The 18,080-nt window shown below is 43.0% G+C and overlaps 1 long non-coding RNA gene across 1 annotated transcript; it reads left to right on the top strand.

The window, feature by feature from the left end:
* Positions 1–969: 969 nt before the first annotated feature.
* On the top strand, positions 970–10,438 carry LOC149461611 (uncharacterized). The gene is made up of 3 exons (XR_016312814.1): positions 970–1,150; positions 9,894–9,988; positions 10,238–10,438. It is a non-coding gene; the product is annotated as an uncharacterized LOC149461611 (long non-coding RNA).
* Positions 10,439–18,080: the final 7,642 nt, after the last annotated feature.

Raw genomic sequence — 18,080 nt, 5'->3', positions numbered from 1 at the left:
TTTTGCATTAGGTGGCCAGTACTGCTGCTGAATGCAATGAATTCAAGTAAATGGGGCCTCGATGCAATTGCAAATGCATACAATGCACAAAGTTGCAGAGCAGTGTTACAGGCTTTAAAGGGTTAAAATGTGACGAGGAGGTGGCATATCGTCCCGCCCTGAAAAATGGTCCATGGCGGATGACTTTTTAGAGGGGCATCAAGGGCTACCATTTGTGTAAAGGGGTCCTTTGTATATCAGAGTAAAACTGAGCATTTCCGACCAGAACCATTTTACTCACTAATACTCACCCCTCCTGTGTCAGGGTCCTCTGCATTATTGACCATTTCTCCGCATGCCAGAACAGACCAGCTCCAAATTCCCAAAGATGGAACCTACTGATATTTTTTGCACACTTAAGGCCAGGGGCGGACTGACAACTCATGGGGCCCCCGGGCAATAGAGGATCATGGGGCCCCTGTGTCCTTGCCCAAACTCAAAAAAGCCTATGAAAAAGGTACCAGGGGCATGTCATGGGGCCCCCTACTGATCCTGGGCCCTCGGGCAGTGTCCGAGTTTCCAAATGGTCAGTCCACCCCTGCTTAAAGCCAATTTTATCATTCATAGAAAGACCTAACAAAGATAAGAACACACAGGCAGCACTATGCAGATGTTGAATGAATGAGCCCAATAAGGAGATTTATGAACCTTACGAGAAAACTATATTAGCTGGTGGTTTAAGGATTAATTTAGGATTGGACTGACGTTAAGGACGGTGGGTTTATTGGAACTATCTCTTTCTCACTTTCCTTCACAGGGAATAACACAGACAATTTCTTCTCACTCGGATTAGTCACGGATGTGTCATAACTTTCTCAGTATGTGTTTCATTACCCTGAGCTCGTTATTTTAAAATTGAATCATATGGGTCTCATTTGTTGAAGGTTTCAGAGATGTAAGTCGATCTGAAAACGGAGATCGGTAGCCAATACTTGCCACATTTTCCATCTTCTAAGCCCCCTTTTTTTCATTAAAGTCGTCTGGATTGTTGCGGAACCCTCTGGTGTTGTCGCTAATTGAAAGGCTCTGTCTGTTTCTGAACAAAGAGTTTCTCCTGAATGGACTCAGCGTGAGATACATCTTGGATGGAAGAAGAGGAGAGTCACATGATGTAAGCACCTTGCCTACATTTTGGAGGGTCCTGCAGAGGGTTTTGGGAGGCAACGGACAAGGGAGGGCATCTGGTAAAGGGGGGGGGGCATCTCCCATCTTTTTTCTCCTAATTAACAATGATTTACTAGCCAAGTCACACTGTATCCAGCTGCACAGCCACCTCGTAAGGCACAATTTAGTCTTATGTAGACAAGGGGGTAAGCATCATTCACCAGTGGTTCCCAACTTCCAACAGGTCATGTTTTCAGAATTCCCTTCACTTTGTAACAGTGCTTTAACCCCTTGCCCCCCAGAGGATTTACCCCCCTTCCTGACCAGGCCATTTTTTTGCGTTATGGCGCTGTGTTACTTTAACTGACAATTGTGCAGTCATGCAACGCTGCACCCAAATGAAATTTACGTCCTTTTTCCCCACAAATTTTATCGCCTCTGCGTTTTTTATTTTTTCAGCTTTAAAAAAAAAAAGACCAACAATTTTGAGAAAAAAAATATTTTTGACTTTTTGCTATTAACCAATTCAATACCGGGCAATTTTACACCCTTCCTGCCCAGGCCATTTTTCAGGTTTCAGCGCTCTCACACTTTGAATGACAATTGCGCGGTCATACAACATTGTACCCAAACTAAAATGTTATCATTTTCTTCACACAACTAGAGCTTTCTTTTGGTGGTATTTAATCACCGCTGGGGTTTTTATTTTTTGCTAATTTAACAAAAAAAGACCAAACATTTTGAAAAAAAAACACGTTTTTCTTTGTTTCTGTTATAAAAGTTTACAAATAAATAATTGTTCTTCATAAATTTAGGCCGAGATGTATTCTGCTACATGTCTTTGGTGAAAATAACCCAAATTAGGATGTGTTATTTAGTTTGTAGGAAAGTTATAGAGTTCACAAACTATGGGATACATCTGAATATTGATCAATCCTGAAGTACTGACAGCCAATCTAATTTCTTGAGGTACAAGAATGTCAGAATAGTACAGATATCCCCCAAATGACCCCTTTTTGTAAAGTAGACAGTCCGACGTACTTCATAAGAGGCATGGCGAGTTTTTTGAAGTTGTATTTTTTTGGTCATAATTTTTCGGAAAATGAAAAAATGAAAGAAAATAATTTTAACTATTTTTTTTTTACATACTGTCACCAGTGCAGTACAGCGTCATCATATAACTGGCATGGTGGTGAACAGGGACACTGACTGGTGACAGTATGAAAAAAAAAAATATATATATATTTTTGTTTTATTTTTTTATTATTTTTTATTACATTTTTTTTTTTTTAAGATTTTTTTTATCATATTTTACTATGACCAAAGTAGTACAATGTTACCATAGTAACATTGTACTACTTTGGGGAAGTGATCAGTATTTTTTTTTTTTACATTGTTTGCTTATAGCAAAGAATTACTTTGCTATAAGCAAGCATTTACCTGAATGACATCGATTCATTCAGGTTTTTTTTTTTGTGCTTAGCTGTGATTTGGCCACAGCTAATCACATGACATGTGCATGTGACCTGCTGTGACCATTCACAGCTAGACACTAGTATACAATGGATGGCATGAATGAAGCCATCCATTGTATACAACTGTCATGTGACCTGCTGTGATTGGTCACAGCAGGTCACATGGTACCCGTACAGGAGGCGGTACTCAGACCTGTCATCGGCCGTGTCCGAGGTATTCGGCCGGTGACAGATCGCGCCGCTGCGCAGCTCTGCAACCGCGCGAACTGCGCATGTGCAGGAGGATGCCAAATGGCGTACACCCCGGAAAGGTAATGCATTTTTGCGGCCGCCAAACGGCTATAGGCTGGGTGGCAAATGGTTAAACATGTTCAGTAAAAAAATTTTAAAAATCAAATTTCATTATAAATTTAGGCCAAAATGTATTCTGCTCCATGTCTTTGCTAAAAAAATTCCAATACATGTAAATTAATTGGTTTACGTGAAAGTTATAGCTTTTACAAATGGCAGTATATATACTGGGATTTTTATGTTTTTATTTTTACTAATAATGGCGGCAATCAGCGACTTATAGCGGGACTGCGGCGGGCATTCTGACACTGGGGGAAACTGACTTGGTGTCACTGACATCCCCAGTGACACCAATACAGTGATCAGTGCTGATAAAAAGCACTGAAACTGTACTAATAGCCCTGATATACAGTTGAAAGCTTTTGTAATATCTGTTTGATAAGTGCAAAGAAATGTCTTCATTTTGATAGAAATAGTGTGAAAGCCTATCTTCCTGTGTACTCTGAAATGTTATCTCAAGCAATCGTATTAAATCTGCACAGGTTAACTCTGTGAACTACACAAAACTTACTTCCTATGTTATGGAGATGGAAAAGGAGGGAGCCTGAACACACTTCCTGTCCTAGGGTGACAACACTGCTCCTGGATAGATATGGTACAGTACGCAAGCGTTGCCAAGCTAGTAATGGAAGTGTGTTACTGGCACGATCACCGGGTGAAAGTCAAGGAAATGACACTTAAGTTGAGAAAATAATACAATTATCATGTCTAGGAACTGGAATGCTACTACTTTTTGATCATGCTCAGCAGCAGGAGAGTTCTGGTGGAAAATGTGAGGAAGGCTGAGATGCAGGAGCCTGGAAGGGTGCCCAGTGGGAAGGGGCATACCTACAGGCTGGGACTTGGAAAGGAGAATCAATGAACCTCATCGGTCCGCGGAGTGAGAACCACCTGTGGAGCCAGGGAAGGAGCCAGCCCAGCAGAAGGCCTGAAGGCAGCTACCAACCCAGACAGCTCTCAGGCAGGGACTGAGTGAGTAATCCTACACCCAGGGGCGGACTGACCATTTGGAAACTCGGGCACTGCCCGAGGGCCCAGGGTCAGTAGGGGGCCCCATGAGATGCCCCTGGTACATTTTTCATAGGCTTTTTTGAGTTTGGGCAAGGACACAGGGGCCCCATGATCCTCTATTTCCCTGGGGCCCCATGAGTTGTCAGTCAGCCCCTGCCTACACCCCTTGGACCAGTTAAGGGGAAAAAACATTCTGGTGGGAAACCTGACTAGCTCTACACTCGGGACTGTTACATTTCAAGTGGCACTTTTGTATCCCCTTGCCCAAGGATTCCTCCAGACAGCTGGGTAAAGAAGAGGATTTATCTGGGGTGGTAGACCAGGAGAGGCTGGAGAGCTCTCCTAGAAGAGAATTTCCTATTTTGGACGTGTACATAGTTGCCGGGAAATTGCCCCCAGTTTACTGTTCCTTGGGTATCCACTCTTAATAAAACTTAAAAACCAAGCTCATGGACTGTTTACTGTCTCCAGAATGCAAGTCTGTGGAAGATGCATGTTGCCTGACCGTGCAGGACTATAGGGGGACCCAAATCTTCAGAAACTCCTAAGGGGGTAGTGCTAAATTTGTAACTCAATTCCCAAACCTTATCAACTATAACAAGTGTCTCCAATCTTTTCAGTATGATGGACACATTTCTCACAAAAATCAATCCCTCTTTTGCATCAGAAGTGCCTCCTTACATATCAAAAGCCCCCTCCCCATCACATTACAACTAACCTTTTTCATGTCAAATCTCTCTTTCAAATCAGAAGCCCCATTTCACATCAGAGTCCTTCTCTCCCATCTGTGTCCCCCTTACACACTAGAGTACAAGTTCCCCTTTCACATCACAAGCCCCTTTCACATCAGAGCCCCATCTTCACATTAGAACACAGAGTTGCTTCAGCAGATGAAATCTAGTACCAGGCTGGCTGTGGCCCTTGGGCTGAAGTTTAGAGACTCCTGGACTATAGGATAGCAGTAGGAACCTCGCAATAATGTAGAGTTTATCAAGAGAAGAGTGACCTGTTTTGGGGCATGAATTTAACTCAAACAAAAAAAAAAATGATGTCCACAGTAAGAATATTTATATTTTAGATTTTGCCTTGTCTACGTGTATCGTCAGTTGCCTTCATCACTTCACAATACATCCTGGATACCAAGCTACAGAATAATATTCTAGTCTTTCTGTGATTGCTTACAAAGACCTCCAGAACATATTAGCTCCAAACTGATGTCACTATTTCCCAAAGTGGACTAACTGCCATCGGACGGACCAGAATCTGTCCAGTAGAACAGGAAAAGATGAGATGTTGCTGGCAGTGCTGGGAGGAAAAATATCAGAAGTGAGATGTATTCTCCCTGGACTTCTGCAACAAACATGAGATCATGTATTTTTCAGCCCACCTTGGAGAAACAAATTGCTAAAAAGCCCTTTGACTCTCTGTGCCATGTTCAACTGCTAACTAATTACTGAATATTTAATTTGACTTTGGAGAATATAAAGGGCCTGACAGTTACACTGTGCAATGTGACCAGAGCTATGCAGTGTTTACTAAATAGCATTTTCCACAACAAAAACCTGTAATGAGATCAATGTGCTTCCAACAAGGGATGTCATTGCTGGTTGGTTTCTTGCCAAAGTATTCAACAGGAAAGTTTTGACAGGATCCATAACAGAACCTCCAGGGGATGAAGATTTGAAGTCTGTAGTAGGGTGGGAGACCAGTGGGGACTAAGCTGCACTTCCATTCTACAATGATATGTTTAAATGAAACTGATATTCTAGGGGGACAACTGGGTTAATGTCGGAGAAGGATCTGAGAGTCCTCGGATAATAAAAGCCTGCAATGGCAACTGCAGCTTCAAGAAAAAGAAAAGTACTTCCTTGTATTAGAAGACTCAAGAAAAAGAGACAGGATCTCACCCCCGTATAAAATGTTTGTAGGCAGGTTGAAATTAGCTAGATAGGTGCTGCCCCAGAAGGGAGGGTAGGGGTTAATGTTTTTCTCGTTTCTTTGGCTTTTGTTGGGATCTACTGTACCTGTGGATATAAAAAGGGACAGTGGGTCTTGTCCTGTGGTTGGTAGGTCAGTCGGAGCAAGGGTCATTGCCTAGCCTTTCTTAGTGTTGTTTCCACGGCGTGACGTTTTCCTGGTTCCCCGAGGAGAGCTGCACCCGGGAGGAAAACAAAGGTGTTACATCCTGCCACCAAGATGTAAAGACATCAACACTAGGGGTTCACCCCGAATACACCAGCTACTGGAGAATGCCTCTGATGGATGCTGTAATTACATGGACTCGACCTTTGCAGGTATGCCAGGGTAGCACTTAAGCCTGTAGTTAGGACTAGTGATTTAGGACAAGGAACTGTTCTTTTGTTGAACTTTGTATCACTTGGCATTTTATTCAGTAAAGTATGGAAACATTGTCTTGGCCTGGTCTGGTTGCTCAAAGGGGCGTAATGCAAGTAACCGGCACTATCACACACTTAGCGTACAGCTTGGGTCACTGTCACATGGGGTATGAAGAGTTAACATGGTAAATGTCATCTTGATGCAAGCTATACATGTGGTTTTCATGAACAATGAAGGTACAGTCAGCAAGCAGCCAGTCGCAACATGTGCCTGTTATAGGTGGAATTGCCTCTAGCCACGAGGGAGATCTTGAAGGTATTCCCTATGCCGCATTCCATCTTCCATAGCAACTTCTACGGAAACGCATTGCAGAAGTCCCCATCCGTGACAGACGTTCAAGAGTCAAGAGCACAATGGAGCCCACACTATGTGCACAGCAGGGTTCCATGCTGCTATCAGGACTGGTAGTCGGAAAACGCTGGACAGATGGTTGTGGTCAGTGTTTGGTACGGCAAGCTATAGTGGGAAGATGTGCATTTACATGGGAACCCAAGAGTTAACTAGAGAACAGTTGTGCAAATGTATCTGGTGTACATTCATCTCTAAGAGTAGAGGCCTGCCTTGAGGTTGAGTATTCCCTGATGGCAACCTGAGACTTGTCCCAGGGCATTGGTGAAAACAGCACAGAGTAATGGTACACCATGTGTGTGAAGTAGAATGACCCTATACAAGGTGCCTAGCATACCCCAGAAGAACCCACCCTGGGGTGGGCTTCTCATGTGACCCTTGCTTAGTGCCCAAAAAGGAGATTAACATGGAGGACGTGACAAACAACCACCACCCTACCCCTATATGTTGGTTATGTAGTTCAGTTTTACGCACCAGTTCCCAAAAAGGATGGAACTGTGGAACTGGAGAATTCAGGGTAGGACCCTAAATAAAAAGCTAAACTTCAGGTATCCAGAAATTGCCTCAAATTTAAGCAGTGTATGGCCAGCTTTAGCAAAAACCTGAAAAGCCCCCCAAAAAACATAAAAAACAGCTCAAGCTGGTTACAGCCTAGCAACAACATGCTATATGAGTAGAGACATAAAACACCATAGTGAAGGGTTCCTACATGCGGAAGACTTTCATAGGGGCTATTTCTTGTAAATATAAATGAGCCAAACCACCCTGGGTTTGGTTTGAGCAGGGTTTAGCGAACTTTAAAAAACTTCAGGTGCCAAAACTGAACCCTGTTGAAATCAACAGAAGCCAATTCTGTCAAATTAAAAATGCCCCAGGAAGTGTTGCGGCAACATTGAGTTTACAAAGAAAAACGGTTCAAAGTTGCCGGTAAATTACTTTGTCAGATGTCATTGCCGGCATCTTTGTTTTTAAAAAAACAGCACAGAGACGCAAGGTTCTACTATGTATTTTGGGGGTCATTTGGAGGGGTTTGTGTGCTTTTTTTTGTCTCTTTCCTCAACCTTCTGGATTCTCTACATGCTTTGCCTCAGCTATTTACTTTCAATTTCTAAGGAGTACAAATCCCATGGTACCTTGCTGCCTGCATGCAGTGATCCCTGTACTGACTCCGCCTCCTGAAACTCCTCCTTTCAGCACCTCTGTAGTTCAGAAGGCAGGCTCTGTGAAGTGTGTGATACACAGCAGTAGGGCTTTTTTTTCATTGGGAACATAGAGGAACGCAGTTCTGACATCTCCAGCAGTGAATGTGATGGCAAAGGGTGCTGGGGTGTATATTGGTGCTGGCTGCTTGAGGTCTATTGCTACTGCTGGTGATCTGTTCTTGCAGGGGGCTTTATTGTTGCTGGTGGGTCAGTTGTTGCTGGAAGGGGTCGGTTGTTGCTGACTGCTGAAGCGTCAATTGATGCTGTTTGCTGGGAGATCTATTTTTGCTGGCAGGGGTCTACTGTTGCTGGGGCATCTATTGCTGCTGGAAGGGTCTCTTGCTGCTTGGGGATCTATTGTTGCTAGGGGGGAGTTATTGTTGTTGGGGGGAGTTATTGTTGTTGGGGGGAGGTATTGTTGTTGACTGCAGGGGATCAATGTTTCTGCTTTTCTTGTTATCATTAACACATCCCATACAAATTATGTAGCACCAGAAAATTATACTTGGTTCTGTGTTCTCTAAAAAGGACAGTAGTGGGAGGTGGGTAGGGGGTGGAACAAGGGACACTGCTCAGAGGTGGGTAGGGGGTGGAACAAGGGACACTGCTGGAGGTGGGTAGGTGGTGGAACCAAGGGACATTGCTCTGCAGTGGGTAGGGGGTGGAACCAAAGGACACTGCTGGAGTTGGGTAGGGGGTAGAACCAAGGAACATTGCTCGGAGGTGGGTAAGGGGTGGAACCAAGGGACACTGCTGGAGGTGAGTAGGGGGTGGAACCAAGAAACATTGCTCGGAGGTGGGTAGGGGGTGGAACCAAGGGACACTGCTGGAGGTGGGTAGGGGGTGGAACCAAGGGATATTGCTCGGAGGTGGGTAGAGGGTGGAACCAAGGGACACTGCTGGAGGTGGGTAGGGGGTGAAACCAAGGGACACTGCTGGAGGTGGGTAGGGGGTGGAACCAAGGGACACTGCTGGAGGTGGAACAAAGGGAGGGATAGTGCTGGAGGTGGGTAGGGGGTGGAACCAAGGGACACTGCTGGAGATGGAACCAAGGGACATTGCTCCGAGGTGAGTATGGAGTGGAACCAAGGGACATTGCTCGGAGGTAGGTAGGGAGGGACAAGGGGTGACTTAGAATGGGGGGAGTACCTGCACCTATTCTTTGAGAAAAAAAGTCCTGCCTTCTCACAGGGCATAGTAAATACATGTCACAGAATTCAAGAATATAAATGTGTGGGGATCTTCCCAAAGTTATTTTATTTATTATAGGTACTTATATGTAGTGCCATCAATTTACACAGCACTTTACATATCTTGTACATTCACATCAGTTCCTAACCCTCAAAGAGCATACTAGGGCCAAATAAGACAGGAGCCATTTAACTTACCAGCATGTCTCTAGGGTGTGGAAAGAAACCGGAGTACCCGGAGAAAACCCACACAGGCACAGGGAGAACATGCAAACTCCAGGCAGACCACACTGTGGTTGGGATTTGAACCAACAAGTGCAGCTAGGTGGAAGTGCTAACCACTTAGCCACTGTGCTGCCTAAGTTACTTTATAAACTTCAGGATTGTTCAGATTAATAGGAGTATGCTAGAAATAAATGAAATACAATGAACTTCAATTGTTAGGGCTTACACACACTTAAAAAAAAATAGTCTGAGTTAGGATTTAAGGATCTGTTAATGAATACATATGGGGGATTTCATTGCCTATATTCTGGGTTTAGATGTAAAATATACTAAACTAAACTGTTTGGAAAGTGACTGTTCAGAATTATTTATTGAATTTGTAAACTGGAGGCGAGGGCAGTTTATTAAATGTGGATTTATTTGTATAGTAACCATAGCCAGTACATCTTATCTTAATGTGAAAGTGATCTTTTGTTATGTTTGTAGAAAACGTGGCTTGATTAAGTAAAACAGTAATGAAACTTTCATTTTGTTTTCTTTTTTTTATGTAGTCCTTTCCATTCCCTTCAGCGTCGGCATTCGTTGACTTCTGAGAACTATCTCGCACTGTCTCTGACTATGTATCGAAAATCTGGATTCCTTTAAGGTGAGATCATGAAATCATTTTTCATGTCACAAGTAATTTTCTCATAAGGCATGCTTTGCAAAGTGACAATGATTTGATTTCTGCCCACAGTGCTTCCATTCACGGGGTACCGGCCCTGGCCACAGGCACACCATGTGCTCCTGTTTATGCAAATCTGACATCACTGACAAAATGAACCTTCACTTGCAACTGACATTAGAGCAAATATTTTGCTTCCACACCAATTTTCCTTTTTTTTTCCCCTTTCAGTCTGCAGATTTCTGAGGTTCTTTCCCAAGACCATCAGGCGAAAATATACATTGGCAAGGGAAAGAAAAACGCAAAATTAAAGCAAACCCGTCAAGATAGGAATTGGAGAACTGCCATTGCCAAGTTGCTTTTTAAAGGGAAAGTTGAGAGTATGTTTATTTTTGAAAATGTATTGCTGTTTTTTTTCTTCAGTTAATAATTTTTGTTGTGACTTACAAGTTTACAAGCTTGATCTTCCATATTACATACTGTAGCTTGAGATGCTGTTGGCTTTTTCTCAATATTTAAAATTGAACAAATATTATCTATACATATTTGTCATGTGTATTCTTGAATCTTGGTGCACTTTGTGTATTTCTTCCCCATCTCAGCAGTAATCCAGTGTGAAAATATTCCTCTGTGCAGGAACTTCCTTTAATAAAGACCAGTCATTGCTGCTCTCTCTCCTTGTGCAGGGTGACCGGTCTTGTCTCCACCCCCTTCTATAGTTTTCTGCAGGTAAACTGTAGTGGGTGGAGCCTACTGGATCCCTTCCACAGCTCTGCACTTTGCACAAGTTACATACAGCATAGCGATGATGTCACTGCTACTTTCATAAAGTAATATCATGGTTTGCAAAGGCATTTGTCCCACACAAAACTGATTGATATCCTTTGTGGCTGATGAGGAATACATTTAAAGGAATGTTTTTGTGCCTGGATTGCAGCTTTAAAGTAGAATTGACATCAAAAATATTTTTTCATTTTGAAAGCATACATTTATCTACAGGTACTTATACAGTTGGGCTCAAAAGTTTGCATACCCTGGAAGAAATGGTAAAATTTTGGCATTGATTTTGAAAATATTACTGATCATGCCAAAAATTGTCTTTTATTTAAGGATAGTGATAGTATGAAGCCATTTATTATCGCATAGTTGTTTGGCTCCTTTTTAAATCATAATGATAACAGAAATCACCCAAATGGCCCGGATCAAAAGCTTCCATCCCCTGGAATGTTTGGCCTTGGTACAGACACACAAGGCAACACTCACAGGTTAAAATGGCAATTAAAGGTTAATTTTCCACATCAGTGGCTTTTTAAATTGCAATTAGTGTCTGTATGTAAACAGTCAATGTGTTTGTTAGCTCTCACATGAATGCACTGAGCAGGCTAGATACTGAGCCATGGGGAAAGAAAAGAAAAGAACTGTCAAAAGACATGTGTAACAAGGTAATAGAACTTACATAAAGATGGAAAAGGATATAAAAAGATATCCAAAGCCTACAATATGCCAGTCAGTACGGTTCAATTACTTATTAAGAAGTGGAAGATTTGGGGATCTCTTTATATCGAGCCAAGGTCAAGTAGACCAAGAACAATTAGATTCACAACTGCCAGAAAAAAAAGGAAAAGGATACAAAGAAAAACCCACAGCTAACATTAAGAGATATACAGGCTCCTCTGGAAAAAGACGGCGTGGTTGTTTTGAAGGAGCACAATATGAATATGAACAGCGCATTTGTGATGCAGGCGCTGATGTCGGATGAGAAGGCCTGGCTCGCAGTCTCTGCTCTAATTCATGCCAAAGGTGTTTTATCAGGTTGAGGTCAGTCAAGTTCCTCTACCACGAACACGCTCATCCATGTCTTTATGGACCTTGCTTTGTGTACTGGTGTGCACTCGTGCTGGAACAAGAAGGGGCCATCCCCAAACTGTTCCAACAAAGTTGGGAAAAACAACCCCACGCCATAATCCCTCCTCCACCAAACTTTACACTGCACAATGCAGTCAGGCAAGTACCATTCTCCTGGCAACTGCCAAACCAAGACACAGCCATCGGATTGCCAAAGAAGAGTGATTTGTTACTCCAGAGAACACGTCTTCGCTGCTCTAGAGTCCAGTGATGGCATGCTTTACACCACTGCTTCTGACGCTTTGCATTGCACTTGGTGATGTAAGGCTTGGATGAAGCTGCTCGGCCATGGAAACCCATTCCATGAAGCTCTCTACGCACTGTTGTTGTGCTAATCTGAAGGCCACATGAAGTTTGGAGGTCTTTAGCTATTGACTCTGCAGACAGTTGGCGACTTCTGCGCACTGTGTGCTTCAGCATGCACTGACCCCACTCTGTCATTTTACGTGGCTACCACTTCATGGCTGAGTTGCTGTTGTTCTCAGTTGCTCCTACTTGGTTATAATCCCACTAACAGTTGAGCGTGGAATATTTAGTAGCAAGGAAATGTCACGGATGGACTTATTGCACAGGTGACAACCTATCACGGTACCACGTTTGAATTCACTGAGCTCCTGAGAGCGACCCATTCTTTCACAAATGTTTGTAGAAGCAGTCTGCATGCCTAGGTGATGATTTTATAAACCTGTGGCCATGTTGGTGATTGGAACACCTGAATCCAATGATTTGGAGGGATGTCCCAATACTTTTGGAAATATAGTATATACACTGCTCAAAAAAATTAAAGGAACACTTTGAAAACACAACAGATCTCAATGGGGAAAAATATCATGCTGGATGTGAGGAATGTAAGGGTGCCCCATCGTTTGATGGAAATGAAAATGATCAATTTACAGAGGACTGAATTCAAAGACATCCCGAAAATCAAAGGGAAAAAATTATGCAGCAGGCTAGTCTATTTTGCTGAAATTTATTTGCAGCAACTCAAAATGGTCCTCAGTCATTTGTAAGCATGTCTGACAATGTTGGCGCATGCTCTTAATGAGACAACGGATGGTGTCCTGGGGTATTTCCTCCCAGATCTGGACTAGGGCATCATTCAGCTCCTGGACAGTGTGAGGTGCAACCTGGAGCATTGGATGGACTGAAACATGATATCCCAGAGGTGTTCTATTGGATTTAGGTCAGGGGAGTATGTGGGCCATTCAATGGTATCAATTCCTTCATCCTCCAGGAACTGCCTGCATACTCTACCACTACCTATACCCACAGTTGATCCAGAGGAAGGCAAAAAAAAACACCAGCAAAGCATGATCCAATTTGCTCCTGCTGGGAAAAAAAATCCTTCATGATCCCCCGAGAGGCAATCGGATATTCCCTGGATCAACTTTACCTATAAATGTTAGTATCCAGTTATATTCTGTCTTTCCAAGAAACCTTTCCGTGTTTAGAAATTACATTTCTTTTTCTCCAGAAGTAAAGAGTGCCCCCTTGTCCTCTGTGGTGACCTCAGGGTGAATAGCTTTTACATCGAGTTCACTATATGAACCATTGATGTATTTATACATGTTGATTATATCCCCCCTTATGTATTATACATGGTGATCATATCCCCCCTTATGTATTATACATGGAGATCATATCCCCCCTTATGTATTATACATGGAGATCATATCCCCCCTTATGTATTATACATGGAGATCATATCCCCCCCTTATGTATTATACATGGAGATCATATCCCCCTTATGTATTATACATGGAGATCATATCCCCCCTTATGTATTATACATGGTGATCATATCCCCCCTTATGTATTATACATGGAGATCATATCCCCCTTATGTATTATACATGGAGATCATATCCCCCCTTATGTATTATACATGGAGATCATATCCCCCTTATGTATTATACATGGAGATCATATCCCCCCTTATGTATTATACATGGAGATCATATCCCCCTTATGTATTATACATGGAGATCATATCCCCCCTTATGTATTATACATGGTGATCATATCCCCCTTATGTATTATACATGGAGATCATATCCCCCCTTATGTATTATACATGGAGATCATATCCCCCCTTAATCTCCTCTTCTCAAGAGAGAATAAATTCAGTTCCTCTCATCCTTCCTCATAGCTGAGCTTCTCCATGCCTCTTATCAGTTTGGTTGCCCTTCTCTGTACTTTCTCCAGTTCCCCAATGTTCTTTTTGTGAATTGGTGCCCAAAACTGAACTGCATATTCCAGATGAGGTCTTACTAATGATTTGTACCGGGGTAATATGATATCTCTCTCTCTGGAGTCTATACCTCTTTTAATACAAGAGAGGATTTTGCTCGCTTTAGAAACCGCAGCTTGGCATTGCATGCCATTATTAAGCTTGTGATCTACCAGAACCCCCAGATCCTGGGCTGCAACTCCCGGCATCCGGGGGGTGGAGCCTAACCCTGGCGGCTGACGAGAGCCCGATGTAGGAGCTCTCGGGCAAGCTCCTTCACCCACCTCCCCAAACCCCTACCTGTGATGTGGAGCTGCGGTGCGGTGGTCCCCCTTGGATGGATGGAGGAACCCTGCGGGAGAGCTGAGTTGTGAGAAGGGATCCGGCTCCGGTGCTCGGGGTGAAGGTGTGTCGGGCAGCGGGGAGACAAGGTGGAGCGGTGCAGACACGTGACCGGCCGCTAAGCACCACTGGGAAACCAGGAAGCCGGCCGGTGTTTGGTGCAGAGAGAGAGGAGCTGATCGGCTTGTGGATCTACCCCTTGGTGCACGGCTGCAGACCCAATACCTGGTCCCCTGTTATAGCGCCGATAGTCTGGTGCCCTGCTAATAGGCTCACTGCTCGGAGCTCTGCATCCTAGCCCAGTGCTCAGAATCCTGTCAGCCGGTTTCTACCTGGAGCTCTGTCTGCCGGCTTGTTGGCTGGGATCTTGACCGTTGCTGGACTGCTGGGGGCTGTGCTGGTCGGTCCATTGTTTGGGGCCCTGCTGGTTGGCCCATTGCTCTGAGTCCTGCTTCTGAAGGAGGAGAGACACGGGGGATTGGAGAGAGAAAGGAGGAGGATTCTTTTTGGAGGAACCCCTAAAATGATCACACTGCCCAGCTGAAGGACAGAGAGGAATGCTGGTTGGGCCCCGAGAAGAAGAGAGACACGAGCAGGGTGAGTGACTCTGACCGAGTCTCAACAAAATTATGTGCTTCCTGTGGGCTGTTGGGAGAGGCAGTGTGTGAGAGAAGAGAGGGGAGCCCCTTGAGTGGGAAATATAAAATAGTGAAAAGGAGAAGAGGAAAAACGAATAAAAAGCTGGAAAATCAAATGAGTGGATAAGTAGTGACGTATATATTAATAGTTATCTCTCCTTAACCCCCGAGCCAATAAAGAAGAATAAGAGCAATAGAAGAATGAAAAATAAAAGTACAAAAGGAAGTGGGCTAAAAGGGACTCAGACTGGCACTATTAAAAAATACACTTCCCAGGGAAATATAACCCCAGAAAGGACTCAGGGCAAAAGTGGAAAAGGTGAAGTAGATCTAAGCCTGGAAAGTAGCCCTAGACTATCACTAGGCCTTGACATTAGCAGCCAACAAATATCTGCTAATACAGAGATGGAGACAGAGCTACAAATACCAAACAAAAAAGAAATGGCAGAAATGTTCAAAGATCTGGAGAAAACAATAAAACAAGAAATTGTAAATATTCGAAATGATTTGGGTCACCTTTTGGTGAGAGTGGAAGAAACGGAGGAAAAAGTCAAAAACCAGTCCCAAACTATTGCCGAATTGGAAAAAGAAATAATTAATATGAGGAAAGCACAAGAAAAATTGTTTTATAAGGCTGAGATACAAGAAAATAGGAATAGGAGGAGAAATATTAGGATACGTGGAGTCCCAGAGAATTCTAAAGGAGAAAATTTGCAAGAGATGGTCTGTAAAATATTAAATTCCATAATGGACAGTACTAATATGGAAAAAACTAAAATAGAAGGAATCTCTAGACAAGGAAAAATCCAAGGAAATTCGGGAAAAGATAGGCCACGAGATATACTTGTCAAATTTTGTGAATTCCTAGATAAAGATAAAATTTGGAAGAGGATAAAGGGAAAAGCAGTAATTATGTATGAAGGAAAGGACTTACAGATATATGCGGACTTGTCACCAGAGACTTTATGGAGAAGGAGAACCCTTAGACCTCTATTGGAAAGATTGAAAGAACAAAAGGTGCAATATAGATGGGGGACCCCTGAGTGCCTAATAGGATGGAGAAATGGAAATACAGCATATCTTAGGTTCCCAGAAGATTTGAAAAATTTTTGCGACAGACTCAATCTACAAAGAATGGAGATTCCTGGCTGGGAAGAAGAACACTGGGAAATTAGAACGAAAAGAAAAGAGGACTGGCAACTGGTTGGTGGGGGGGGGCGGAGGGGGGGAGGGGGAGAGGGAGAGAGATAGTGTTTTTTTTTTTTTTTTTTTTTTTTTTTTTTCTCTCTCTCTCTCTCTCCGCCTTGTCCCTTCCGCCCTCAAACCACTGTTATTGAGATATTTTGGTAGGATTTAGGGGTTAAGGGGGAGGGGGGGAAGGGGCGGAATGCTGTCCAGGGCTGGAGTTTTTCCCCTATAGATTAAATCAAAAGTGGATAGTATTACCACAAATGATTGGTAGGCAATCAACAGGCCTAAAAAGAGGGGAGGGGGAGGAAGGGGGGTGGGATGGGAAAATGGGTGGGAGGGGGGAGGGGAGGGGAGTTGGGTGGGACGGGAGCTGGGTGGGAGGGAGGGGAGGAGGTATTGGGTTAATACTCTGCATGACAGAAGGGACAAAGAGGAAGAGGCAATCTAGAAGAGAGATGGAGTTAATAGGGAAAGATGGAAGAAATACAGTTTATAACTTATAATGTGAATGGGCTGAGTTGTCCAGGGAAGAGATTTAGGTTGTTTAATGAGTTACATCATAGGGCGACGTCAGTGGTATTTTTACAGGAGACGCATTTTGAGATAGAGGCAAACGTGAAATTAAAATCCAAATACTACCCAATATGGTACTATGCAGATTCTCCAATAAAAAGAGCAAAAGGGGTTGCAATAGGTTTGGCAAAGAATATGAGATTTGAGCTGCAGGATAGAAGAACCGACCCGGAGGGGAGGTTTTTATTCCTAAAAGGTAGACTTCAGGGGATAGAGTGTACTTTAGCCAATATATACTGCCCTAATAGAAACCCGGAGATATATATGAAGGGTCTGTTGAAAAAATTAATGGAATTCAAAAAAGGGCGTTTGATAGTAGCTGGAGACCTAAATTTCTGTATGGACCCACAAAGGGATAATACCTCTTCTGTGCAGAGAGAGGGGAGTAGGTCTCTGAGAGTTTTGAAGAAAGTGATGCATGAATGTCAACTAGTGGACACCTGGAGAATAACGCATATGAAAGACAGAGACTATACCTTCTTCTCTAATGCACATGAGATATATTCGAGATTAGATTACATCTTAATAGACCATCAACTTATAGATCACCTGGTTAAAATTGACATAGAGACAAGGACGTTCTCGGATCATGCTCCGGTCGTAATGAAAATGGAATGGGGAAGAAGGTGGACTGGAGGATTAGGGTGGAGGTTAAATGAGGTTCTTCTTCTGGATGAGGAGGTAGTTCAGAAAATCGAGAAAGAGATTAAGGTATACTTTAAGGAGAACGAATCAGAGGAAGTATCGATAGCCACAGTCTGGGAAAGCCATAAGGTATTCATAAGAGGAATCTTGATAGCGGCAGGAGCAAGGAAGAAAAAGGAAAGAAGAGAGAGGGTCAGTGGGATATTAAAAGAAATATTGGATTTAGAGCAGATACATAAGAAGAAAATAACAAAAGATACGAGACAGAAGTTATTGGATAAAAAAGATGAACTAGAGAGATTGATGGATGAGGAGAAGAGAAGAGTATACAACAGGGTTTTGAATGAGAGATATAGATGGGGAGACAGACCAGGAAGATATTTAATGAGAGCTTTGAATAAAAAGAAAAATAGGAACTATATAGAAAAGATAAAAAGCTCAAAGGGGGAGTTGGTCCACTCAAATAAAGAGATTATTAAAGTGTTTACGGAGTATTACAAAAAGTTATATAATATTAGTCCCCAAGGCCCTCTAAAACAAACTCAAGAGG

This window comes from Staurois parvus, unplaced genomic scaffold (genome assembly GCF_062004578.1).
Source record: "Staurois parvus isolate SC_StPar_1 unplaced genomic scaffold, SC_StPar_1.0 ptg000196l, whole genome shotgun sequence".
Taxonomy (NCBI): Eukaryota; Metazoa; Chordata; class Amphibia; order Anura; family Ranidae; genus Staurois; species Staurois parvus.
Note: the sequence above shows the minus strand (reverse complement) of the source record. Positions and strands in the feature narration are given on the sequence as shown.